Source organism: Eretmochelys imbricata, chromosome 2, assembly GCF_965152235.1.
Source record: "Eretmochelys imbricata isolate rEreImb1 chromosome 2, rEreImb1.hap1, whole genome shotgun sequence".
NCBI lineage: Eukaryota > Metazoa > Chordata > Testudines > Cheloniidae > Eretmochelys > Eretmochelys imbricata.
The window spans coordinates 86,190,658-86,218,072 of NC_135573.1; the positions used below are offsets into that span (position 1 = coordinate 86,190,658).

Here is a 27,415-nt window from a genome sequence, read left to right on the forward strand (position 1 = left end):
GCATGGGCAGGAGAAGGACAGCTGACTTGACCTGTGCCCAAGATGGTCCAGTTGTTTTCCCACCCCACCCATCCCAGACCTGACACTTGGAGTCAGGTCCCATTAGGTTCAGGTCGGGTTGAAGGGTTCTATGTCCTTCTCTTACTATGCATACAGTGCCTAGGACACAAGGACTTCCAGTCAAACAGTGAGATATAATAAATATAATACTACTATCACTATTCAGAAACATCACCTTTTTATATCTGAACTTCCAGTTATGCCTTTTCTTATTGAAGATAATATACATTGCATAATGGGGGTGTATGGGGTGAATTTAACAGGCAATACCACTGCATAGGAGACAGCCACACCCAGAAAGGGTGGTTTGCTTGCAGCCGGTGCTGGCAATTCACTCAACTCTCATCCAAATCTAGTGAGAGTAGCTGGCGGTGGTGACCACGTAGCAAAAGGCGTGTCTGGCCCTCCAAGTGCATGCCAAGGAGTCATGATTGAACACTTGGCAAATATTAGACCACAGAAACTGAATGAAGATAGAAATTCGGCCCCATAGCAACTGCTGAGCTGAGAGATGGAAATCAAAGATGACGACACTGCCACATGACACAAACCCTCCATTATAAACAACTATTCGCTAACGTACATTTATTTCAAATTGACTCCAGACTCTTGGCCAGGAAAAGTATAGAAAGTAATCATACAATAATGGGAGGGAAGGGAGAGGTTCTCCCTTTTGGGTGAGAGCAGAAGTACTAGCCAATTTTTCTAAATCAGTGCTCCTTGCTATTAACAAACAAAACCATATCTGCACAAAGGAAAAAGGAAGAAAGGAAAGATACAATTACGTATGCAAGGTAATTTTTAAAGTGATATATTGCTATCAACTTCTGAAAAGTTGAACAGTAATAACTCAACAAAAATGCTAACCTCTCTGATTACTTCATCTGATGAGTAGAATTTACCATCTCCAGAACCCTTAGGGAAGCTCTCAGTATAACTAACTAATGTTCATAGGCCCAAATTCTGAGGCCTTTACTTTACTGAATAGTTCCAAGCTCTATAAGTAGGTGTAGTGATTTCTATGGGACTATTTGCAGAGTTAGGTGCTACTCAGCACAAGTGAGGGTGCAGGAATCCGGCCCTGAGTCAGTCTAAAACATACTTTTCCTGGGTCTGCAAGAACCTTCTCTTCAGTTTGTTTGTTACAGTCTTTTTAAGTAACATTTTTGATTGCAACCACTACTCCTGAGGAAACAGTGAGGTGTCATTTACAGTTGCCCCTGGTTTCATGAGGGCCAGACATCACCACCCCCACCAGGGATCAATGACATAAATAATCCCCAGTAATGTCACAACTGCATTGTGTGGCTGATTTTCTGCAAGGTTCTGTACCACCTGCTGCCACTGGGAAACTCTTGCAGGGGCTGGAGATGTTCCAGCCCATTGAGGCTGCAATACATGTGGTTTCCACAGGGACTTCTTGGCCTGAAGAAGTCCCTCACTCAGGGACTCAGCAGTGCGAGGAGAAAATGAGCAAGGAATAGGGGCTTCTTTTGGACTACCTCAGATTGCACGCTCATCCCCCTTTTGCCTCTGCTCCTGTTTTGCCAGACCCAGCACAAAATATGGGATTTCTGAGAGGGGTGGCAAGATGGTTAACCTTGGGTGTGAGGCAGGAGTAGGGATTGTTCTGAGGATTGTCCGATAGGAAAGGGTTAAGAGCTGAGTGTGTGGTTCTGAGCTGTAGAGAGGTTAAGTAAGGAGGGTGAGGAGTGTTCCTAAGGGCGGTGGATGAGGAGCGTTCCTGAGCCAATAGGGGTTGGGTTGGAGAGGTTCTGACTCACGAGGGGATGGATTTAGTTGGCATGGTTGATTCTGCAAGGAAGAAGTCAGTTGGTGAATTAAGTTGTAGGTCAGTTGGCAGTGTGGGTGGAGGAAGGAGATGGTAGGGCAAGAGCCAGATTTGAAGGGAAGAGATTGGGACTAGGAGACAACAGTGACGTGCTGACAATGATAAATATACTGTTATCGTCTACCCTGCCCTTTACTGTGAACTGCTCCAGTTTTTCAGTTTGAAAGAGAGAATGGGTAAGAGAGAAGAGAAAACACAGTACCCCTTTTCCTTTTCTCCCTCATCCCCAACACTCCTCTTACTGTACCCCCAACCCACTTACCAGAGCATGTCAGTTTTTCCACTTGAAAAATATAATCCCCTTACAGGGAGACTGCTCCCCACAGTACCATCAGCTATCCTGGGCACCAGCTGCCACTGACAACCTCTTTTAGGAAAAAATGCTGTATTAAGAGCCAAATCTACTTCACAATGTACATATATCATACGAGGGTAGTCTCTCTAGCTTTTAACTCAGGAACTTCAATTTCATTCCACCCCACTCAAGAGTTTTATAGACCTCCTCTAATGCCACTTATGGATACTATTATATTTATCAATGTTACAGTGCTTGCACACAGACACACATTAATCATAATCATAGACTATCAGGGTTGGAAGGGACCTCAGGAGATCATCTAATCCAACCCCCTTGCTCAAAGCAGGACCAATCCCCAATTTTTGCCCCAGATCCCTAAATGGCACCCTCAAGGATTAAACTCACAACCCTGGATTTAGTAGGCCAATGCTCAAACCACTGAGCTATCCCTCCCCGCATATGTAAATACTTGTATATGCTCATAACAGTACACATTATTTCAATTGTTCTTTTCCCCTAAAATTTTATACACTGATCACATATGCTTTTAATTTTCTTCTAGCCCTTTTTCCCCCCCAAGTCCCCTTGGTTTCCACTTTCTTTTTTAACCCTATAAATGAAAACCTTTTCACAGTGGTATCAGACATCTGGTGGACAATTTTCCCCTCCCTTCCCCTGTTTCCTCCCTCTCTCTCCCAACACTCACACACTTACTCCTACCTTGGTTTCTCATCTTGCACAGAGATTCAAATTTTATAGATTAAGAACTCAATGAAAAATGACTGTCTTTCTGTAAAGCAGAGTGCTTTCAAAATGAACCATCTGTACAGTAGAGGGTGGTGGAAGACTGTGAGGATTGAAAGTGAAAACAAATATTTCATATAAGCACCCTACAGACAGGAAACACTCACCAGGCCTCATTTTATTTATGTAGCACCTTTCATGCATTGTATCTCACTGACTGCACCCTAAGCAAGTCACAAGTGATTTAGAAGGCTAAGATATGGAATGTTCATGAAAGCAAGAATTAAATATAATCATTTAGTTCTGCTGGTACAATAGAATAATAAACAATGACCAGGTGAAATGTGAACATTAAATTTTAATTTAGGTTAAAAGGCAAAAAGTCAATTATTTGAGTTTATTTATTCAGTAATTCATAAGGGGAAAAACACTGAATCTGCATGCGACATTTCCACATTATCCTCATATTAACTCAGTTGTCTCAAATACTGTGACCCCATTTCTGGGTTTTTTTTTCCAGCCAATCAGTTCTAAACATTCTTCCTGAGGTTCCTCTGCACTGATGCCCATAGTGACAACCATTAGTAATGGCAGGGGCAGGAGCAATAAGCCTGCAGGACTTCTCTTACTGAAGGCAGACTGATAGGTTAGCTATTATTTCTTCTCTACTACCCAAGCTGTTCCTTCTCCCAGATGTCAAGAGCTTTGGAAGGTCATCCTCTTTCCTATTACACATCTAGGAGTCTCTCACTAGATAATTGAAATATTAGGTCCATTGCCAGGGTAAGAAACGGAAGCTCTGCTTAAGGAAATGTTCATGTCCCGTTATGACCCACATATGGACCTTCTGATAATACGGAAAAATCGATACGATTCCTCTTAGTTACAAGCTTGTGGAATCAGAACTATAGCCAGACTTCTTGTTTTCAACAAGTGCACACCGGAGTATATATTAAACACCTAATTTCAGAAATTAATCAGTCAATACTTCCTCATCACCACAAATTGGGGGGGGGGGAAGGGTAGAAGTTCATTTTCAGTGTTAGACAGCTTTCAGGATATTTTTTTAACCTGCTCATATCTATAAAGTCTTTAAAAAAGTTTGCTACTGCAGTAAATGTCTCAGCTATTAACTACCCTTTTCTAAATCTATTTTCATTTAGCATTCTACATTTGTGGATAATAATATAAGACTTTTTTGCGTGTTCTACAGGTTGTGCACCTAGTATAAACAATCCACCTAGAGAATTAACATGCCCTATTCAGGAACCCATCACACAATTCTCAGCGCAGCTGGGAAGTAATCACTTTTTTCAAAATTATATTCATATTTATCACTGATTGATTAAATCAAATTAGAAGTCAAAGCCCTAACAGAACACTCTGAAAATTCAAACACTTTTTCAGGAATGTAATGTCTTGCCAGTATAAAATGCGATCAATAGGATCCTGAAACAAAACATAGCACAACATTGTCATCTACATTTAAAGAACCACATCCTTCAAAATAAATGTACTTAAACGAGTAGCCACACTGATTTCAATGGACCTACTCCAGGTTAGTCATGTGTACTTGCAGAATTAGACCTATATTCTGTATTTCAAAGGAAAAAAACTTCATGGTTGTAAAAGCAAATACTTTTGAGTACGTTGTCAGAGTAGTAACTGATACCACTGATATACTGAATCTTAGGAATCAAATGTTCTTTTGTAACATACTTTAAAAATTCTTTGACTGTTCCTCCGCGTCATATACCACCGTTTACTGGTACATGAGAATTACATGAATCAAGTTTAAATATTACCCACTGAATGAATACCCAATTTCAAGTTCTATTTTACTGTTAGTTAAATCAAAATAAATACTTAAAATACAAGAAAGACATTTTACATAAATTTTAACAAGGAATACATCATTTCCAGTACACCAAAACATATAATATACCTAGTAAAGAAATATGTTAAATGAATACATTTCCATATATCAAACTGATTGTGAATATTCACATTGTTTGAGAGCTTCATTGTTTTATAAATAAACTACAAAGTCCTCACACAAATAGAGGATTTTTCCTCTTAGAGGAAATTTTTGTTCAGCAAGGGTAAATATTTTGCAGGTTTCCACTACAGATGAAAACCTGCATCTCATCTTGTTTTATTTGTAAATATATACAAACTTTAAATTCACCTCTACTTGTCCCTCCTTTGGGAAAAAAAAAAAATGCCAACAGCTGTGCTGCAGTTCCTAAGGCAAGGCTGCATCAGTCTCGTTCATGTAGTAGACACAAAGTTAAAACAAAGATGGTTCAGACAGTCTGATTTTCAGTGCCCCACCCTCATTTCCTTGAGCCAGAGTGATGTCATAACAAGGCAGCGCAATGACTTCATTGCTACAGTTCTCCTTGCTTCTGGGCACGCACCCCCGCTCTTCTTCACGACAAAGACAAAAACCTTTAGACCACAGTAGCAAGTCAAAGGCAGACTGACATCAAATGAGCTCTTATAATGTACCTGTCAAGTTTCCAATAATATTGGCTAACCCTTTAGAAGAAAAACATCGCTGGCATCAATAAACATCACTTTAATAAGGGGACGCCACTATAAGATGATTTAGGTGAAGGGAGATTCAATGTTGGCTATATTAGTGTGATTAAATAAAGTAGGATATATTAAAAATATTTCACAATGTGTTTAAGCTAATATTCTCTGGTTCTAATCATTCACCACTGCAGTGAAAAGGACTGTAGCAAAACAGAATCACAAGGAGCCTTCCTGTTCTAATGGAATCATACAGAATAAACTTGCAGTCGCTCTTCACTCTAATGTGGTGATCCCTCTCTTTCCATCCACTATATTATTCCTGATGTGCAAATTTCATCGTCATGTTAGAGTGGAGAGTTCCCATCCAAGGAGAGTGGTACAACAACATGAAGGAAAAAAAATACTGATGCAGCAAATTGTCACACAACAATTTTAACCAATTAACTGACACAGGAAGATTAACTTTGCTTCTTATATTGTATTTAAAGGTTATCTTCAATATTTATTTTGAACAAACCACTATATTAACTTAACCAAAGTCTAACAGTAAATTAAGAGTGAAAACACCTACTTTAATTCTAGATTATTTAACTGTAAATGGTTCACTGCGTAGGAGATAACACTACTGTGGAGAGTGTCACCTTTGACCTGTGATTCTTCAGTTCTTCTCCCTAAAAAATTACAAGTCAAGTGAAATAAGTACTTTTGCTTGTTCCTACCTCAAAGTGATGCACAAGGGTCAGTTTAGCAGGTGGGTTCCAGGTTTGCCTCAAGTATAAATAAGGTTTAGGCACATATTCAGAAGTAGTATTCAGAGTAATGCGAGACTTTCAGTACATTCTATTATATCAATAAAATGACAATGCTATGAGGAAAATTAAAAAAAACTACAAAAGACTGATTTTACTGCCTTTAATTATTATGGAAGTGTAAATGTTCAAGTGTAGTGTATTTCTGACAAAGCTAAACAAAAATACCCCTCCCAGCTAACCCTTCTTTCTCCACAAACTCTGTTCTGAGCTAAATGCAGAACCTAGTACCACGAGATTGACAGAGCCACTCCCTCTTCTATTTTTTAAATCCCACAAAATACCCTCAAGTTTCCTGTCAAAGCGAATAAAACCAAAAGAGTATGAATAATTCTGTAACTGCACATGAAAATACGGCAACTGTATGACAGCACACTGTGAACTTTCTAGCCCACCTGGTTTATCTTTGCTCTCTAAGCTGTGGCGAAGAACATGCACACATCTATCTCTGCAACATTTTTAAAGTACCCACCTCAACCCAACGCTACGACTGAAAACACAAGCACTGAAATTACACGATTGCAAAACTTGTCCGACCCCTTGTTTCTCTCCCTCCCTACCCCCATCCCTCACATCTGATTAATACCATCTGTTTCCCTCGATCTTTCCCTTCCGCTCGCAAGAACCTCTCTTCCCCAACTTCAGACGCCAGGCCAGTGTGCAGCCGAGAGAAACCTTGGAACTGAAAACGTTAAAAACAGGAGAGGAGACAGCGCTGCCACTGCAGAGGTCCAGAGCTCCAAGTTACTATGTAACCACACCCACCGCATTGCAGAAGCCACGGGCTGGACTGCGGGGGGGGACACAACAAGCAGTAACTCCGCCGCCACAAGACGACGCGCAAGAAGAGCCTAACCGATTTCAAGAGGGGGGGAAAAGCCGGACAGCTGACTCCCAACCCCGCTCACTCGCAGAAGTACCGCCGCCGCCACATCAGGCTTCACACGATACATGCAACAACCCCCCTTGCCAGCCCGCCAGGTAAACAATGCAGCTGGCACGCCACTGCGCTCAGCACGGGGATGAATGGGAACAACTCGACTGGAGGCTGCCCAGCTTGGGGGGGGGGGGAGGTTATGGAGGTGCCATGACAAGAGAGCTCAATCCACGCACCCCACTTCCCCGCACTGGCGCAGCTGTCCCGTAGACAAGAGAAGTTTCCTCGGGGGGGGGGGGAGAGGAGGGAGGGAAATGGGAAATCGATGCCTTGTGTAAACACCCCTTATCCGCCCCCTCCCCTGGCACCCGTTGCCCAGCGCAGGCTTTTCCCAGCGCGTCGGCGGGAAGATCCCGGGTAACCGCAGCAAACCCAGCGGCGAGGCACCCGAACAGACGCCTCCCCTGCTGCTGAGACCACCGCATCACAGCCCCGGGACCACCCGAGCCAGGCGCCGGAAGAGCGGGCGGCTGGCTGGCGAGCCGCATCGCCGCAGCTGGAGGGCAGGCGGGTCAATGGCTTTTTTTTTTTTTTTTTTTTAAATCCGAGCGGCTCTCCAGGGGTGCGGAGGGAAGGGGCAGCGACACCCAGGGCTCTGCGCGCAGATCTCGCCCTAGTTTCCCCCTCACCCCCCGCCACGGATCACTTTAAAAATGGCTCCTCGAAAGGAGATTTAAAAAAAAGAAAAAGAAAAACGCCCCTGGTCGCGGAGATCCCCCGCCCGCCCGCCGCAGAGGAAATTGCAACCGCACTGGCAGCCAGGGTAAAAGCGAAGCGAGGTGCCGGGCTAAGGTACCTTGGCAAACCGGCGCAGCAGCAGCAGCAGCGAGCTGGAGCCCGGGTCTCCGCTAGGTCCAGGTCTGGGTCCAACGCGTCAGAGGGACGTGCCGCCGCCGCCGCCACGCGTCAGCAGCCCAGCCCAGGACGAGCCCGCCGCGGTAGCCCAGCAAATCAGGACTGGGGAGGCAGGCGCCTTCAAAAAGCCCCTCGCCGCGGAAAATGGGAAAAGCTGGAGCCCGCCGGAATCCGCCGGCTTTGGCGCGCAGCAGCCCCGCGCCGGCTCCGCGGAGAAAGAGGCGCTTCGCGGCTCCCACCCCCAGAGGGAACTCCTCACCCTAATGTATCCCAGTGTAGTCCGCGCGGCAGGCACCCGGCTCTGTCCCCTGGCCGGATCCTGCCCAAATTTGGCCCCTTTCCGTGCAAATACCACAGGCTCGGAGATCAAGGGTGGCGGCTCAGATTTGCGCGCCCGCGCCCAAACGCAGACCGACGGCGTCGAACAGCACTGCGCGCCGAGGCAGCGACCAACCCCAGACTCAGCACCTGGACCCTGCGCCCCCCAAACCGCCAACGTTCACTGTCTAAAGAGAGAGACTGTCTAAAGGCCGAGCTGCTCCTAACGCACCTTCAGAATCTGGACCCTGCTACACTGCAGCTCCACCGTATCCCAACAAACTCAGAGCCAAGCTCTGGAGCCTGCCAAATTTTGACGATAAACCAGACATTGTAGCAACACTAAGATTAGTTTTTGCTTCTACTATTCTTCCCCAATCTCTAAATTAGCGCCTGGATCGGGCTAGTTTTTGGCTGCATTCCTCCAGCTTTACCATCTAACTTCAGCACATACGCAGCTTTTCCTAATACACTTGAATAATCTGGATCCCATTTCATCTGGCAGGATCCAGATTTGGAATTTTGCAGCACTGCACTTAGATGCATTGATTTCTGGATTTTTTTAGACATAAGATATCTTAGCAACAGAGAGGTTAAGTGGCCATGGGCTTTGGATGTGAAACTTAAGATTCTTGGGCCTGAGCTTCAAAGATTTTAAGCACTCACAACTCCCCTGGAAGACAAAGGATATTTCAAGTGCTCAGTATCGCTGAAGCTCAGGCCTAAGGAGTCTTAAATCTTTGTACCCAAAAGCTAAACACCCCCCACCTCAAAGCACTGGGCCACTTTTCAAAACACTGGTCTTCATGATTTTCCCCCGGGGCCCTCACAAAAAGGTCTCCACCAGAGCTGGCTGGAAAGCAGAATTTCCTTTCTTCCAAAAAATTCAAGCTGTTCAATTCTGAACAGGGCCAGCCAGCCTGCCTCCCTGTCCAGTTTTCCTCAAAAGTTTTAATGGAATAGCCACATTTCCGCAGAATGTTTCAATTCCATCAGCTCAGCATTTTCCAACAGAAAATTGTTCCGTTGAAAAGTTTTCACCCGACTCTAGCATTCCCTTCTGACTCAGCTGTAAATCATGAATAAGGCTGCGAGTTTGTCACTGAGGTTACAAATTCCATGACTTTCCATAACTTCTGCAGCGGCCGGTGCGGCTAGCCCAGGAGCCACCTGAGCAGCTCAGGAAGCCCCTGGGCCAGCTGCACCGGCTGCTACTGGGGCATTCTTGGGCCGCCGTGCCCCCACAGCGGCAGCAGGCATTTGGGTGTAGGAGGGGGCTCAGGGCTCCAGCATGGGAGGGGGCTGGGGTGCTGGACAGTGCTTATCTCAGGGGGTTCCCTGGAAAAGGTGACATGCCCTTACCTCAGCTCCTAGCTCCAGGTGCTGCCCCCACATGCAGGCACTGCCCCTGCAGCTCCCATTGGCCGTGGTTCCCGGCCAATGGGAGCTGCGGAGCCAATGCAGAGGCAGCATGCGGAACCGTCTGGCCGCACCTCCACCTAAGGGGGTGTCGCGAGAAGCCAGGTAGGGAGCCTACCAGCTCTGCCAGCCCCTTCCCCCAGCACAGCGGCACCCCCAGACCGCCCCCTCCTCCTAGAGAACCTGCGGTGCCCCCAGGCCACCCCCACTGCCCAAGATTTAGTCAGGGTTATATAGTACAAGTCACAGACTGGTCACAGGATCATGAATTTTTGTTTACTGCCTGTGACCTGTCCATGACTTTTACTAAAAATACCTGTGACTAAAACATAGCCTTAATCATGAATAACTCCACTGGAGTGATTGAAGTTACAGCAGTGTTCAATTAGGAGAGAGAAGAATCAGACAAGATCTAGGCAGCACTAGGAAGAGACCCCAGATCACTCCTTTCACCTCTGGATACTGTCTTCAAATCTAAGTATTCAGTGTTGTTGTAGCTATGTTGGTCCCAAGATATTAGACAGACACAAGGTGGGTGAGGTAATATTTTTTTTGGACCAACTTCTGTTGGTAAGCGAGACAAGCTTTCAAGGTACACAGAGCTCTTCTTCAGGTCACCTGGACCTGGAGAAAAGCTCTGTGTAAGCTCAAAAACTTGCCTCTCTCATCAACAGAAGTTGGTCCAATGTAAGCTATTATCTCACCCACTTTGTCTTTCAAATTTAGGTGTCAGTAGCAAATGAAAATTAGTTTCATAGTTTTATGTTAGCATCTGTTTGTCTTCAATAACCACTACAATTTGGTACAATTAGTCACAATTGGACATTTCTGCTCAAAAGGAGATCCATGCTTGGAAGTGCGTTCGTGGTATCATGACAAACCTATGCAAAGAAGGTTGCACAGTTCCTCCCTTATCCTGCAAATATCTAAGCATGTGCATAACTTTATGATGTGAGTCGTTACACTCATGGTAAAGTTATGCACATGGTCGTTTTCGGGATCAGCAACCTAATACCCAAATGTACTATATTTGGCTTTCACCAGTGCCATTGTCTCTCTCTTTCATGGAGCACTAACAGTCACAATCAAAACCAAACAACAAAGAATACTTTTGCAATTCTTTACCCTGATACAGTTATGTAACTATTTAACTTTTTTTCTTAAATAGTACATTTTCCCATTAAGCAATTAATTAGTCGAGACAGCACTCAGAAAACCTGAAAGTACTGTAAGAGTATTAGTAACATTTTCAGTAAATACCACTTTGGCATTACAGGTCTAGACAGTCAGTTGATTTCGGGTTTACTTTAATTTTATTCCCATATCTTCAGTTTATTAAAAGCAAACTTCTGCTCATGACTCCTGCAGCTTAGCCTTCTTCATGACAATGAAACAAAATTCAAATAATTAAGAGTGATCACTGTGTGACAATGAATGAAAGTAAGACTTCTGGAAGTTAGAAGGAGCCTTCTAATACTTCCTTCCTTCTCTATGCAAATATAAAACCTACACATCTATATTAAGCTAATATTATAGTTATGATAAATATTGTAAGACAGTAAAATTCAAGGTGAGATATGCACTCTGGATATCAAGTCCCTCCCCGCCCCCCACATCCCACCTCAATACATATGGCTACAAACTGTAAGGAATTCAAAAACATACACCATGTTAGCCAAACAAAATATGATGAAGATTATGCCATTAATTGTATCTTTTCTCACAAGGCTCATATTGGCATATAACAGATCTATATGCCATGAGTCAATGGAAGAACTGGTAATAGAACTAAACAGTTATTGTCTCCCAGTGCTATAACACACCAAATGGTGTGATTCACCATTGATTGTAACAGGATGTGCTAAGAAATGGAACCCAGCCAAAACCTCTATTTCAAGGCCCAGTATTACCAACAGATAACTAATATTTTGTCTTTCATCCTTACTGGGCTGCTGTTCCATTAGAGTGTATTGACTCTCTGAAAGCTGCATTAAGAGGAATAAACAACTCATTCTTTCAAGTGCTTTCTAGTCTTCCAAGATTGTATGAAGCTCCTCCTGTTTTCATATCTCCTGAAGTTTTAATTATTCTTTTAAACAGTCAAAAATAATTGGTGACAGTCTTTTTAGAGAGTCATATAAAACTTTTTTTCTCAGCAATGGAGGCATTAGAGAATGAATTCCGAGAAGGGTTAATCTTGCATTTATTGAATTTGTTTTTGTGCTCCTTTTATTTTTTGACTTATTTCCCCGCTCTTTAAGGGTATCAGAAGCACGCATCTTTTCAAGGGGATTTTTCCTTTTTTGGTACCCTGATCCCTGGGTCTTAACAGAAGAGGCCTTATGCCCTCTAGGGAATAAAGCTGTGTGGATTATTAACTGAAGAGACCACTTTCTGGGATGCCATACGTACATACCCATGACATACAGTAGATAAATATGCCAGTTTCAGTGATTCAATAGGTCAAATTTACCCCTGGAATAAATTTATTGACTTCAATGGAGTTATACAAGGGACACAGGAAATTGTCTAAAATTGGTCTTACCTTCCCACCCAGAGCCAAAACCATCCTTTTAAGATTACTGACGGAACAACCAGGAACTCTGTCTCCAGAGCTATTACAACTAAAGTGCTGAGTAAGGATTCACTTACTGTAATTAATTCAGCATTGCCCTTTGTCATTTTCATACCTGTAGCAACTTACTGACTGCGAGAATTTAAAAGATTATTTAGACATGTAGCTATTATCTACTGGTTCACTTCTTTAGTCTCTTTAATAACCAGGGCAATCAGGAGGGTGTAAAACCCGACATATACCTTGGGACTCTATTACCCCAGAGAGGGGCAGGACTAAATTGGTGATCTGGCTGGAGAGCCCTTTTGTGACCCACAAAAAGGCAGATCATCACAGAGGTAGTAATTACCAGTTAGACACTAGAGGCAGGACAAGTGGGGAGCAAGTGACCTAACTGCAAGGCAAGACTGCTGGTGAGCCCAGCCAGTAACACTCCCATGGACTTCACTGGGGCCTAAAATCAACACTAATGTTGAACTAAGGGGCAGTTATGAATGATCACCTCCAATGTGAGCAGTTTACAGTCGGTTTCATATACCCAGTCTTTGTTTAAATCCTGTAAAATCTTAGGGCTGGTCTATACTACCACTTAAGTCAATGTAACTTACATTGCTCAATGGTGTGAAAAAGACACCCCTCCCCCACAGGCAATATAAGTTACATCAACCTAAACACTGTCCACACCAGTGCTATGTCGGCGGGAGACGCTCCCCCCACCAACATAGCTTCCACCTCTCACGGAGATGGAGTAATTTTGCCAACGGGAGACCTCTCTCCCGTCAGCCTAGTGCATCTTCACCTGATGCGCTACAGCGGCACAGCTGCACCAATGTAGTGCTTTAGTGTAGACTTGCCCTTCAGCACGTAATTTTATTCATATTAACAGTCCCCTGGATATCAGTGGGACTGCTCAAATCAATTCCTGCATTCCTAAGTATTTGCATGATCAGATTCACAGGATCTAATCCAGCTCCCAACTGAAAGACTCCCAGTGGCTGTAATAGGAGTTCCACTGGGCCCTAGTTTGTTATGTTTGTAGCATCTTAGTCCCTCTCAAGAAGCACTGTCTCTTACATTCATATTATTTCTTCAGTTCAATTTGTAGTTTGTTTCTCTTTCAAATTCACATTGACTGACAGGAAGGAATGCAAGTGGTTTGCAAGGAACAGTTCAAATTTAAAAATGAGTCAAGTGGAACACAGCAAAACAATTACATCGTTCTTCTCAGCTTAGGTAATTTACTTTCCCCCCCACAATTTATCCTCATATTTCGTGAGGAAGGAGAAATAAAGAGACATTGACCCAGGCTCAGGTGTAACTCTCTAAATCATATTTCATAGAATACATGACAATGTCTTAGGGTTGTGTGATATGAAAAAGCAGCACACCCGAAAAACAGTCTTCTCATCAAGAAGAATGTTAGGAATCTCTGGGGCAGAGATCATGTTTTCAGTCTGTGTTTGTACAGTGGATAAATAGCACAATGGGGTCCTGGTCTAGGACTGAGGCACCTAGGTGCTACTGCAATACAAATAAATAAAAACTATGGCTGTTGATAAATCGCAGTTAACTCATGCGATTAACTCAAAAAAATTAATCACGATTTAAAAAACTGATTAATAGCACTTTTAATTGCATTGTTAATTTATTAAATATTTTTGGATGTTTTTCTACATTTTCAATTATATTCATTTCAATTACAACACAATACAAAGTGTACAGTGCTCACTTTATATTTTTATTACAAATATTTGCACTGTAAAAATCAAAGAAATAGTTTTTCAATTCACCTCATACAAGCACTGTAGTGCAATCTCTTTATCGTGAAAGTGCAACTTATACATGTAGATTTTTTTTTGTTACAAATCTGCACTCAAACAAAACTTTAGAGCCTGTAAGTCCACTCAGTCCTACTTCTTGTTCAGCCAATCGCTAAGACAAACAAGTTTGTTTACATTTACGGGAGATAATGCTGCCTGCTTCTTATTTACAGTGTCACCTGAAAGTGAGAACAGGCATTCGCATAGCACTTTTGTAGCCGGCACTGCAAAGTATTTACGTGCCAAATATGCTAAACATTCGTGTGCCCCTTCATGCTTCGGCCACCATTCCAGAAAACACGCTTCCATGCCCATGACACTCATTAAAAAAAAATGTGTTAATTAAATTTGTGACTCAACTCCTTGTCTCCTGCTCTGTTTTACCCACATTCTGCCATAAATTTCATGTTATAGCAGTCTCAGGTGATGACCCAGCACATGTTGTTCATTTAAGAACACATTCGCTGCACATTTGACAAAATGCAAAGAAGGTATCAATGTGAGATTTCTAAAGATAGCTACACCACTCGACCCAAGGTTTAAGAATCTGAAGTGCCTTCCAAAATTTGAGAGGGATGAGGTGTGGAGCATGCTTTCAGAAGTCTTAAAAGAGCAACACTTCGATGCAGAAACTACAGAACCTGAACCACTAAAAAATAATATCAACCTTCTGCTGTTCTGCTGGTGGCGTTTGATTCAGATGATGAAAATGAACATGTATCAGTCTACACTGCTTTGGATCATTACCAAGCAGAACCCATCATCAGAATGGATGCATGTCCTCTGGAATGGTGGTTGAAGCATGAAGGGACATATGAATCTTTAGCACATCTGGCACGTAAATATCTTGTGATGCCGGCTACAACAGTGCCATGTGAACGCCTGTTCTCACTTTCAGGTGATACTGTAAACAAGAAGCAGGCAGCATTATCTCCTGCAAATGTAAACAAACTTGTTTTTGAACAATTGGCTGAACAAGAAGTAGGACTGAGTGGACTTGTAGGCACTAAAGTTTTACATTATTTTATTTCTGAATGTAGTTATTTTTTGTAATTACATAATTCTACATTTGTAAGTTCAACTTTTATGATAAAGAGACTGCACTACAGTACTGGTATGAGTACTATTTCTTGTTTTTTACAGTGCAAATATTTGTAATGAAAAATCAATGTAAAGTAAGCAGTGTACAGTTTGTATTCTGTGTCATAATTGAAATCAAAATATTTGAAAATGTAGAAAACATTCAAAAATATTTAAATAAAAAGGTATTCTATTATTATTTAAAAATGTGATTAATCGCATGATTAATCACGATTAATTTTTCAATCGCTTGACAGCCCTAAATAAAAACAGATTCAATACATCAGTCAGGTTCTTTTTTAACTGAAATACAGCTAGAGTTTAACCCTGTTCATGGTCGTGATATTTAAGGGGTTTTGTCATTACTCCAAGAGAACGAAGGATATTTTAAGCTTCTCCCTCTTCCTCAAAAGCTTAAACTGTAGTCCAAAAACTCATGTTCTCATTAGTTACAGGTATTTTAATAATTTTGTGTGTCCTATCTATAAAGACCTGAGTCCCAACACCTATAACCTCTCAAAACTTTAAAAACAAAACAAAAACCTCTTTATGCTTTGTTAATAAATGACAGTGATGAACAGCTTCCTATAATGCACACATTTTAATTGAGAACAGTTCCCCAACTACTAGGCTAGATAAATTCAGTACCATGACTTGTTTACTTATCAAATGCCAGGTGTAGGTCAGTCTGTACGTAAACACTTGGCTTACTGATTTTGGAGAGTAACGGATATAACACAACGTTGCCAAACAACAGCTGAAAACTCTAAGGATCCAAATGGCATCTGTCTCTTATGTTTATTCTGTCTTCCCTTGCCCTGTACACACCCTACCAGGGGCTGCTCATCAGGCCAGGCCAGCAAGGCACAGCCTAACCAAGAATTCCCCAAAGCTACAAAATACATTTTGCGTATTCTTTATTTAATTGATAAATATGCACAGACTTAAGGACAAACTATGCTTTGATTTTAATGTCAAAACTCACTCTCTCCAGTAGCAAAACTCAGCACCAGGAAGTTTGAAAAATGTAGTGCTGTGAGAGGCTCAGATCTTGGTACAGCTAATTGTGCCTCAGGAAGCTGCCTTTTACCATGGCAATTTACCAACCCAGGAGTCTCTTTATCAGGGAATAGCTGTGGTAACCATTGCTTGCTGAGGCCACAACAAGATTGTAGCAATTAAGCCCAGGCTGCAAGAAGTTTACACAGGGTGAGGTTGGGGCTGCACCCTGAACTTTCCCAGCTCCTTCCTTGGACTCCCTCATGCTTTGCACCTGATGCCAGCCTGGGTTGCAATGGCGGCTGCAGCTCCCGGGCCCACCTGCTGCTGTTTCACTATAAACAAGGTAAGCTTTTAAATTAATATAGTAGGCGGCGGTGGAAATAGCTATTTTGTGATTTGTGCCTCATCTGTCAAAAAAGTCACAAGCTGCCTAATGCTCGGAAACATTAGGCAAACTTGAACTACAGAAGGCCTCAAGAATATGCACTATCATTTGCAACAGGTGACCAAAATCTCAAATATTGTCTGCACTTTATATCCCTTTTTAACAGGGAAATAAAATTAACAAGATTCCAATGACTATAAGGAAAATAACTTTCCATGCTTGAGGCTCATTAGGCTGAAATCAGAATCTAAACACCACTAATTTGCAATGTGCATTCTATCTTTTTAGCTATGGTGCTGGAAATTTAAATGGAGAGTAGCACGTATTGCCTTTCCACTCCCTGTCTCACAATATTGCAGACATAGGTCTTAATCCATCAAGACGCATAAGCACATGCGTAATTTAGTCAACGGGATTACATATGCTTAAAAGTTTAAACATATGCTTAAGTGCCTTGCTAGACTGGGGTTACATACATGTAATCAGAAAGCATTAATTTCTGTAAAAAAGCTTATGAACAAAAGATATTCATACTGTATGTGGACAGAGTATTGAGTTTGAGTGAGGACAGATGCAAACAGATTTTCCTCTTATCTGAGCTACATTTTGCACAGGTATGATTCCACTGACTTCTGTGGAGCTACTCCTAATTACTGCAGTGCCAGAAGTCCATGATTTTCAAAACTTTAACATATATTTTTAAAATCAGAGTTAGATCCTGTGTATATTGCAAAATGACCTGACATGATGGCCACAAATGTGTTTTCCTCACAGGGAAGGTATGGTACGGAATGGCATTACAAAGTCAAACTTATTTTTTGTGATAGTCTAATGTTCAGCATTGAGATCTATCAGAAGTTCAATTCCCTGAATTCATTTGGTCTACATTTACTAGAAAATACACTCATTCAATTCACCTGGCTGACAACAAAATACCATTTCATCTTTGGTTCCAAATGCACTTTTGGGGTTTCACTGTTATTTTATCTTTGTATCTTTCCAGGCACATCCTAATCCATAGTGTTAAGAATTATGTTAAGTGACAGAAATGAAACAGGCACACAGATGAGCGAGAGACATGATCTAGGATTAAGAAAATAGCTTTCAGAATAAGACCCCCTGTGCTCTTCTATATCCTGCATGACAAAGTTGTAGAAGGAGCCATAGATGACCGATACTGAGGGGAAAGGCAACTATCAGAGTTATTCCATCAGACACTGCCAAGCTGCTGCTTCCCCATTCGCAGAAAACCTGCATGGAAAAAGGGGTCATAGGAAGGAAGTGGCTGTGAAACAGCTGCCCTAAGTGGCATATTTCCCGTACGGCATAGACAGAAGCCAACAGAGAAACAACAAAAGCCAATGTGGTTATCTGATTCAACTTTAAGTAGCCTTAGCTATGGAGTATCTCCACTGGAAAGATCACTGAAGGCAGTAGGAGAGCTGGGGGTTAACCGCGGTGATCTAACAATGCAGGCACAACTGAATAACTATTGCACAAATCTCAGTTTAAGGAATAGTTATTCTTTTCTGTGTGTGTTTTTGTAGTGAAGGGGGATACCAGGAATACCAGGACCAGTCATCTTTTTTTTCCTGGAAGATCCTGGTAAACTGAAGGACCTGAAATGTGACAGTACTGATGCATGAGGAAACCTGAACTGTAGCTCCAACTGAATGAAGAGGCTAGCAAGAGCTCCAGATCAGGTTTCCACATCCAGCTGTGAGGTCACATTCCAGGTTCTCCTTCAAAGATTGCTAAAGTCATCCAGAAAGAAAAGGCAAGTTGGAAGGCAATCCTTATGTATTCTAAAGCAAATCTCAAAAATTGGTCTTTCAGTTGATCAGTAAAAAAAATGTATTACTAGTATCATGTAAGAATAGCAACGGCGCAGTCTGGAAAATAATTTCTTAGAACTAAAACAAAAATATGCCATTTGAGTGGGATAAAATGTTCTCTCCAGTTTCTGCAATCTCAGTGAAAGGTTTAACATTCTTATACAACTACCTGATATCCATCTTAGATGTCCTCAAAATGTTTTTAATCTTAAAAAACACAAAAGAGTGAAAAAGATTTCCTACCTGCACAGATTAAAACTAATAGCTTCCTTTGGTGCTGGACTACCTTGTTCATTCTTCTAACAATTTTTAGGATCTTGGAATTTGTGTGATTTGAGCTCTCTTTTAAAGCCCATATCATCCACAAGATTATTTTATTCAGTTACATCCTGAAACCCATTTAAAGCTAAAATTTGTGTTCCCGGCAGTGATTTCCTGAAATGTTAATTCATATCTCAGTTTCCATTAGACTAGACCAATAGAATTCTTATTTTGCAGTTTTATGGCATTTCTAGAGCTAGTGCAGAATTTATCAGCCAGCGTACTTGCTGGGTTAGAGAATATTCGTCATACAATTCCCATATTCGAAAGAACTTCATAGACTCTCCCGGAGCACAGCAGTGAGCAGAAAAATACTATTACACGACAGTGCAGTATGTTATCTTCTAATCTCTTAGGATCTAAACCCCTCAAGTCCCAATGGTTTGGCCCATGCTTATCAGGGCACTCTCTTCACTTTTTAAGACTTTACCTATACTGTGGATATGGTTCCTGTTCTTTGGGTTTCGTGTATTTACCTTATGAAGCCTATTTATCACACACCCACTCAATGCATTTCCTTTATGAATCCTTCTCCATCCTCCTTCTCAACCTAGTTATTTGATTTAGCTTTTTACATTTCTGGATTATATGACTGTTGTAAAGCACTCTGAGAGCACTTGTGTAAGGGCCCTGTAGAAATGGAAAGGAGTGAGTGGTTGATTAAAGTGAGAGGTAGAATAAGATCAGTAAACTTGATTAATGACAGCTTTGTGCTGCAGAACATAAAAATCTCAATTCAAAATGTCTTGAGAGTCCAAAATCCAGACCACAAGAGGCTGCGTGTGTGAAATAGCTGATAGCAAAGCTGCACTTCTACGGGACTCACTGTCTGACTGATCCAGAGAACGGCAATTACCAGCTCTTGGAGGGAGTTCCTCATCTGTCCTACTGGGTGGAAACAGTACAAGAAGAACTGCCAGCATAAGATAAACAAATTCAGGATGAAAAGGAGAAGTTGGGGGATGAACCATGTTGGATGGTAGCATCTGTTAATCTAGAAACAATAACTGTATTTTTTTAAAATTTAAGTTCATATAATAACCCTGCATTTTATAAATCTTGACTTCCCAATAGGGCAAAGTAATTGCATATATACACAGTCATGTTAAGCTAATTTATTGGAACTGCGCTTATCCAAGCTCTTTGGGGCAGGAACTGTCACTTTATACATGCTTGTAGAGTGTCGATCACAATGGGGCCCTGACCTGGTTGGACTTTAGGCACTACGACAAAATAAGTGGTAAATAATACTTTAAGTTTGAAAAATTCTATTTTGTCCTCTGATGTTCATCATTTGCACTGAGAATGTGTCCATTTATTTGAATACAATGCATGTCTCCACCCCATTTGATTTTTGAGGGGAGCTTATCTTGGAAAGACTTTCACTGCCTACAGTAGAAATGGTATCAGGCTAATAATGTAGAGAAAATGAGGAGAGGAGAAAATGTAAATATATGGCTAAATAGTTCACTTGCTGTGAACCCATTTAAAGCCCAATTTTGGGGGTACCAGTTTCAACAGCAATCTGAATGGTTTCCATGAAGCTCTAGTATCTGTTTCAGTACTACAAAATATTTACTATTATCCTTCAAATTCTGTTTCAACATCCCCTTGAGATGAACAGACTTTTTGTAATCCCTTTTATCTTTAACTGTTATTTAATAATCCCTTGTTACAGCTTCTGAGAACTGGAACCAACAGCTATAACCAAGGAACTAATATGAGTTTATATAAAATTGTTCATCACCCTTTCACTTCAACTTAAAATTGTCTTGCTAACGTAGTATTCGGAGAGAGAGAGAGCATAAAAATGAAGGACTGCTGGCTACAGCAGAGCATGATGGAAAGAAGCAGCTATGCAAGCAAGCAGTTGTTCTCCAAACAACTTTTCCAATGAATATTCCAATGGAGGCAGGAATTGATAATTACCAAATTTAACAGGTATTTTACTATATTAATAATCTTGTTCTCAATCTTGTGCTTAATACATGCAAGTAAAGGCCAGTTAGGTTGATAACATGCTATTTGCATGTGTAAATCCCCAGTGTAGGTGCACAGTTGCAGGGATTTCACATGCAAGTTAGGTGCACAATTTCATGTGCATATATTTGTGTATAATTCTCAAAATTGGGCCCATTATATTCTCTCCCCTCCCCGGCTTCAAGCGCTACATAAAGATCAGCTGCTTTTAACACCAGAAATTTAGTAAAATAGTCTGCCTTGCTGTTACATTGGTACTGTGTCTACTCAGTAAAGCTTTCAGCTCCCGAGTAAACAGAACAAGTAAATTCAATTAAAATAGCTCTGGGACACAAAGGAGATGAGTAAGCCAGGAAAATATAATGTGAATTTAAATGAATGTTATGTGAATAGAAACAGACCAGATCAGACGATAACAACCACTGTATCTTTCCTCTTTCTTTTATGCCTGTATTATCTCTGTCAACATGAAAAGCTTTACAACAAGCTAATCCGTTTCACATCTACATGCTATCTTGAAATACTCTACATAGGAGTATGTCTTATTTTCTGCCCTCAGTGAGGGCCTGACTGTGGCTGGCCCTTACCTGGGTGCACAGGAGATAGGGAAAGAGTGAAAAGTGCATCCTTTCTTCCCCTGCAGCCACCTAGGGTGCAACCTGCACAAGGGCTTGGCATAACTGCAGTTTGTGAGCCCAGGGAGGCTGTTCCCTTCCTGCTTCCCGACAGATGCACAACACTTGTAAGGAGGCAGGGCCATGGTCCCCACTAATCCCTCCATACTGACCCATAGAGCAGGATTGGTGCAACCTGGGGAGTAAAGTGCATACAGGGGAGCGCTCAAGAGGAATTCAGCCTCTGGTCTGTCTGGCTCCACCCACCCCCAACACGAGGGTCTGCCTAAAGAGGACAGTGGCCCTGACACATTTTATAATTGTACAAACAAGGAGCAACAGTTCCTCATTCCTGCATCTTGTTACCACTTTTGAGCACTATATTTGTTACAACTGAGAACTAACCAGATAAAATTAACAGCATGCATTGCAATCAAGTCTAAGTTAGGCCAATCAGGTCACAGGCTCTCAAGTTATCATATGGGAGAAGAGAGGGAACACACAACAGATCCATGTTATATTGTAATATATGTTTTTGTTCATTTTATAACATAAACCTTACTATCATGCTTTACTTGTACCACACAATTAACTTTCAACGTGCTTCATAGTTAAAACATCTGTGCAACTAAAACCAACTTTGTGTCTGCACTGGAGTGAATACCATAATCCAGATCATTAATAAATTATTCTTCCTGTAACACTTGCACAGGTGAATATGTCATGAATGCACTTTTCCAGGTAACATATTTTATTGCATTTCAGCTTGACAGGTATTTGCTTTTCAGTGCTAAATGGAAATAAGTGTCCACTGAATTATCATTGACAGCACCATTTCTTTATTTTGCTGTTACAATTAAAAGAAGGTTGAAAAAGGTGTAAAGTTATCCTTTAGGGCAAGAATTTTGATTTTTAGAATGCCTAGAAGTCTATTCATTTCATTGTACAGTCAGGGGACTATTATATTCACCAGGTAGAAAGACATCAACCAGTCACCAAGTAAAATCTTTTCCTCTGTAGCCCCTAGTATCTCTCACTCACTCTCTCTCACTCTCACACACACTCCCTTTCTTTCACTGACATTTTTTAAAAGGTAGTGGATAAATGCTTCTCTCTATGTCAAGTTTTATTGGATCAATTGTTTATATATGTTTTAATTAGTTATCTCAACTATTCTATTACTGGAACTATTTGTTAAAATGCAGTGATTTCCAGTTTTCAATGTAGAAATACTTAAATATTGTTATTCATTCTTTTGTGATGGCACCTAAGGACACCAGAGAACAAGATTAACAATATTTCAAAAGAAAAGTTATGTTGAAGCTTACATGTAACTATAAAATTGGTGTATGTAGAACAAGTGTATCTTGGCATGAGTTCAATAAGCCATGGACAGACATGGCAGAAAGGGAACCGAAGATAGCAGTGTTCTAAAAATAAAAAAGTCATAGTTTCAAAAACAGGAACCAATGTGTGAATAAAGCCACTTTACATGTGGAGGAAATATAGATTTAGTACCGATGAGACAGAAGAGGCTTGTGCACACCCCTTGTTTACAGAGCTGGCTTATTTGTCTTATGAAAAAGAAGGTCAGCTTTTGTTTAAAAACAAGATTCTAGCCCTTAAGTGTAAACTGATTGCTAGGGTTGAGAGGAATAAGCAGTTTGGTCCTGCTCGTGTAACAGGGACTGGGGGAGAAGGAGGGGAAATGACAATAACCCCACCACCACACTTTATACAAAATGACACACACAAAAACTATAAGCTTTCTTAATTCTGGCTTCCTAACTTTGGAATGCTTGACTTCACAGCCTTAACGTTTAATGTAATTTTTTGTGAGTTGACAGCAGAGGAATGGTGAGACTCAAGAATCTTTAGTTCCATTCCAGGCACTGGAGCTGAGAGTGCTCTAATGGACACAGATCTTCTGCCCATTTGCCCCAAAACTGACCCCTTCTACTCCATCCCCTTCATCTTGTCCCTATCCCTATTCCTGTCCAAGCTCTTCCCCACCTTTGGCTCTTTGTCCCAGTCTCCACTTCTCAGACTGGTCATCCCAGTTCCAATCTCCTTGCCCAACCAGTCCTAGTAGCCCCATCCAGACTTGCGGTCCAAGTCCCAATCTCCACTCAAGTCTTCGTACACATTTTCTGTATCTCCCTGTTACATTACACTCCATATTCTTTATGGAAATACACTTATGATATGGATATGACATAACTGATGTACTTTATGCAAGATGGCTCATGTAAGATATCATTGGAAAGGTTAGGATTTACTGAATGTGATTATCCAATTTGTATGCATGTATCATTTCTGTATCTAAAGTTTGGAATGTGGACTTGTAACAATTACAATAGGGTGTGGATTAGGAAGACACCCACCAGAGGACAGGCCAGACTTGATGGGCCATTAGGAAGGAACAAGAATTCCTCACCATCTCCCTCCCCTTTACTGCTGGGATCCAGTGATTGCTTATCACACTGCAGGGACTTGAGCCCAATCCTAAAAGATGTTCTGTCTCAAAAAGATGCAGAGAGGGAACCAGATGACATTACCATCTCCATGGCCACGTCCTAAGTTAATGCATGCTGTAGTCAAACCAGCAAAGTTGCTATTTACACCACAACCACTGAAGGACAATATTTCTCCATGCTGACTTTATGCTGTTATGCTGGAAGGTGTTAGAGGCCACCATCTATCACAGAGGAAGGTAATGCCCATGGGTGTGCTAAACGCACTTATTTTTAAATGGAAAGAGTAATTAACCCCCTTTGTGGAGTAGATAGCTGGAAACCATAGGAGACTAGTACCTGCTGATAGTAAGGGGGCACAATTTAAAGTTTATAGTGGTATGCAGCAGGGTTCAAGGCTGTTACTAATGAGACAAAGGAGTTTTGGTTTCTAGTGCTACTTTTCATAGAATCATACAACTGGAAGGGACCTCAAGAGGTCTAGTAGCAGCTTAGATGAAGTGAGCTGTAGCTCACGAAGGCTTATGCTCAAATAAATGTGTTAGAAAAGGAGGACTTGTGGCACCTTAGAGACTTTTTGTGGATACAGACTAACACGGCTGCTACTCTGAAACCTGACAAGATGACTGTGAAGATACTAATCTCTCCCCCTCCTGGAAGGCGTCCTGGGATATAACTAACTCTACTAGGTCAGGTGGTCTTGTCACTTGATACTAAATATTATCTTGGACTTCTTGTATCTTTCCACTAAAAGGGAACGGGGAGGGGGTCATGTTTAGGAAACAAAGGATTCCCACCTTATGTAAATCTTATTTAAGGGTGGGGAGGAAGGCAAACGGGACTCTCCTCTTTTGCCTACCCAAGAAGGAGTGCTGAAAGAACCTGAAGGGAGAAAGGCACTAACCTGAAGGGAAAGGCAGGGGTGAGTCCAGACTGAGATGTGGGTCCAGTCTGTAAGAAGAAATAAGATGGGAGTTGCCTTACCGTGTTGGTGGTCAGTGCTAATGAGGCAAATTCAATCAAGGTGGATGTGGCCCATTCCCAGCAGTTGACAAAAAGGTGTGACACCCCCCCGCCCCCACCACACACACTTGGTAGGGGAACTCCCATTTTTTCATATGTTGTATATTTATACCTATTTACTATATTTTCCACTCCATGCATCTGATAAAGTGGGTTATAGCCCACAAAAGCTTATGCCCAAATAAATTTGTGAGTCTCTAAGGTGCCACAAGAACTCCTCGTTTTTACTGATACAGACTAACATAGTTACCCCTCTGAAACCTGATACCCTTGCACCACATCTAATTTCAGTGATTTCACACACCAGCTAACTGGCAAACAATACCCATGTTCCCTCCTCTCCTCCCCTCCCACACACAGCTCTCAGTCCTTGTCTCCTTGCCCAACCAGTCCCCACTTCCCTCCCTTTCCCCTCAGCTCCCAGCCTCAGCCTCCCCACCAAACTGGTCCCAGCCTGCCCTCTCACTCTGGCTCCTAGGGCCCTTTCCCAGCTCACCTCTGTCTCATCCTCCAACTCCCAGACACAGTTTCTCTTCCCCCTAGAGTCCTAATCTCATCAGACTCTTGTCCCAATCTGTTCCTTTCCAGGAAAGATAAAAATCAATGATCTAAACAAAACAAAACCCCAAACATAATTCGATTTTTTTAAATTTACCTTAACTAAAAGTTTAGTTTTTTGCCTTTTAAAAATATTGAAATTTAATTTTCAATTGACAATTTACGCTGAGGCCTAAATTTATCATAATCGATTAAAACAATTTACATTAAATACAAAAAATGTCAAGCAATACACATTTGCTGCCAAGTTTCAAAAGAAAGTGGAATCACTGGACTGGTCGATGTCACTGGAACCGGAGTTTGTTGAAGTACTAAACCAGCTTTTGACAGCAGTAGCCTTCCCCCCCCCACCCCGCATTTCAGTTTATTCAACTAGTTCAGTTTAATGACTAGTGCGTTCAAAGTTAAGAAACCAAGTGGAAGCTGAAAAAGGCAAAAAAAAAAAAACCAACAACTTGTTTTCATATTCCAATCTATGAATTCAACCTAGGTGTGAGAGGATGACATCTATGAGTTCTAAATTTGAAGGCCATTTTGACTAGAAAAAATAAATTCAGCTCACTAACTACATATAATGCTTTTTCCTTTAATAGATCAGTTATAAATGGAAAACAAGTTTTGATACACTTTCATATGTTTTCAGCATATTTAAGGTAGTTATTTCATAAAAAAATTAAAATGCTGTTTTTGTGCAATGTTATTGATTTTGAACTTCCATTCAAGTAGAGCTTGACATAAATCACAACAAAACAATTTAGTAAATAAGAAATACATTATTCACTATTTTCTAAAATAAAAAGATATGCAAAATATAAGAATTGAATAAATGTTAAGCTATATAGTTGCTTAAATAAATGTGTATCCTCATGGTCAGCAAATGGAAGCATCAAATTTCACATTTAAATCAGCATGTTATAGTTACCAATCAGAATCAAGCTCTCTTTTGGAAAATAACTAAAAAGTACAAATGAAAAACACGATTAAAATCAATTATTTAAGTCACAGTTAAAATCTGATTTAAAAATCACTTTGACTTAAGTCAATCTGCCTTGTTCCTTTCCCTTCTCATGTCTGGCTTTTGTTTCCTCTGCATTCCAATCCTATGGCTTCCTCCTCCATACTGCATGGGTGCCAGCAGAGGGGGCAGCAAGGACAGACTCTTTCGAGATTTTAGCTGTTAAAATTGAAGAAGCCTCCGGCTAAATATATGCAAACCTGATTTTTTTTTTAAAAAAAAAGACTAATAACTTGGCCAAATTCACATGGACAAATGGCACTTCTCTCACACAAACACCAACCACTCTGCCAAATTTCAAGTCTCTGCTCCCGAACATGGGGATAGGAGAGCTTTTCAAAGAAAAATTAAAAATTGGCAAAACGCTATTTTCCCCTTGCCTTGTTCTCAGAAATGGCTGGAACATTTTGGCTGAAACTTTCTAGAATAAATCAGCATGTAACAGATACCCAACAGAGAAAATTTTATCCCAAATGGTTAAAATCTGGTAAATATATAAGGAACAGAAAACAGGGTCTTCTAATGGGGAGCATCAGGCAACCTTAATAATGGGCAGTGCTACCAGTGCCATCTACAATCAGTCACTTAAATTTGGAGTGCATTCCAAGGATCTTGCTAACTCTCCTCAAAAATCATTTAGTCAGCCCTTTGCATAGCAATGTAATAACTATGGACAGGAATCGGTTACATTTAGAGAGGGAAATGTCTAGGGATTATAATGTCATTTGGCAGGCCCATTCAGAACCGTGACTGCTGATCCTGCTTGTTAAAAACTGTTAAGCTCTCTCTGAGTCTGGGCTTGAGCTGGCTGCTGCTCACAAGGGGAGCTGCCATGCTGCCACCATTTTCATGATCATGGCCACTAATGCAAAAGGAACTCTGCATGTGTATCCTTCACCA

At 41.3% G+C, this 27,415-nt stretch overlaps 1 protein-coding gene across 1 annotated transcript in view; it reads right to left on the bottom strand.

Moving 5' to 3' along the window:
* Positions 1-8,115, bottom strand: part of EPB41L3 (erythrocyte membrane protein band 4.1 like 3) — a 129,237-nt gene extending 121,122 nt beyond the window's left edge. The window contains exon 1 of the mRNA XM_077810430.1: positions 8,038-8,115. The gene's annotated coding sequence lies outside the window, so the exon portion shown is untranslated. The remainder of the gene's footprint in view (positions 1-8,037) is intronic.
* Between the last annotated feature and the right edge of the window lie 19,300 nt (positions 8,116-27,415).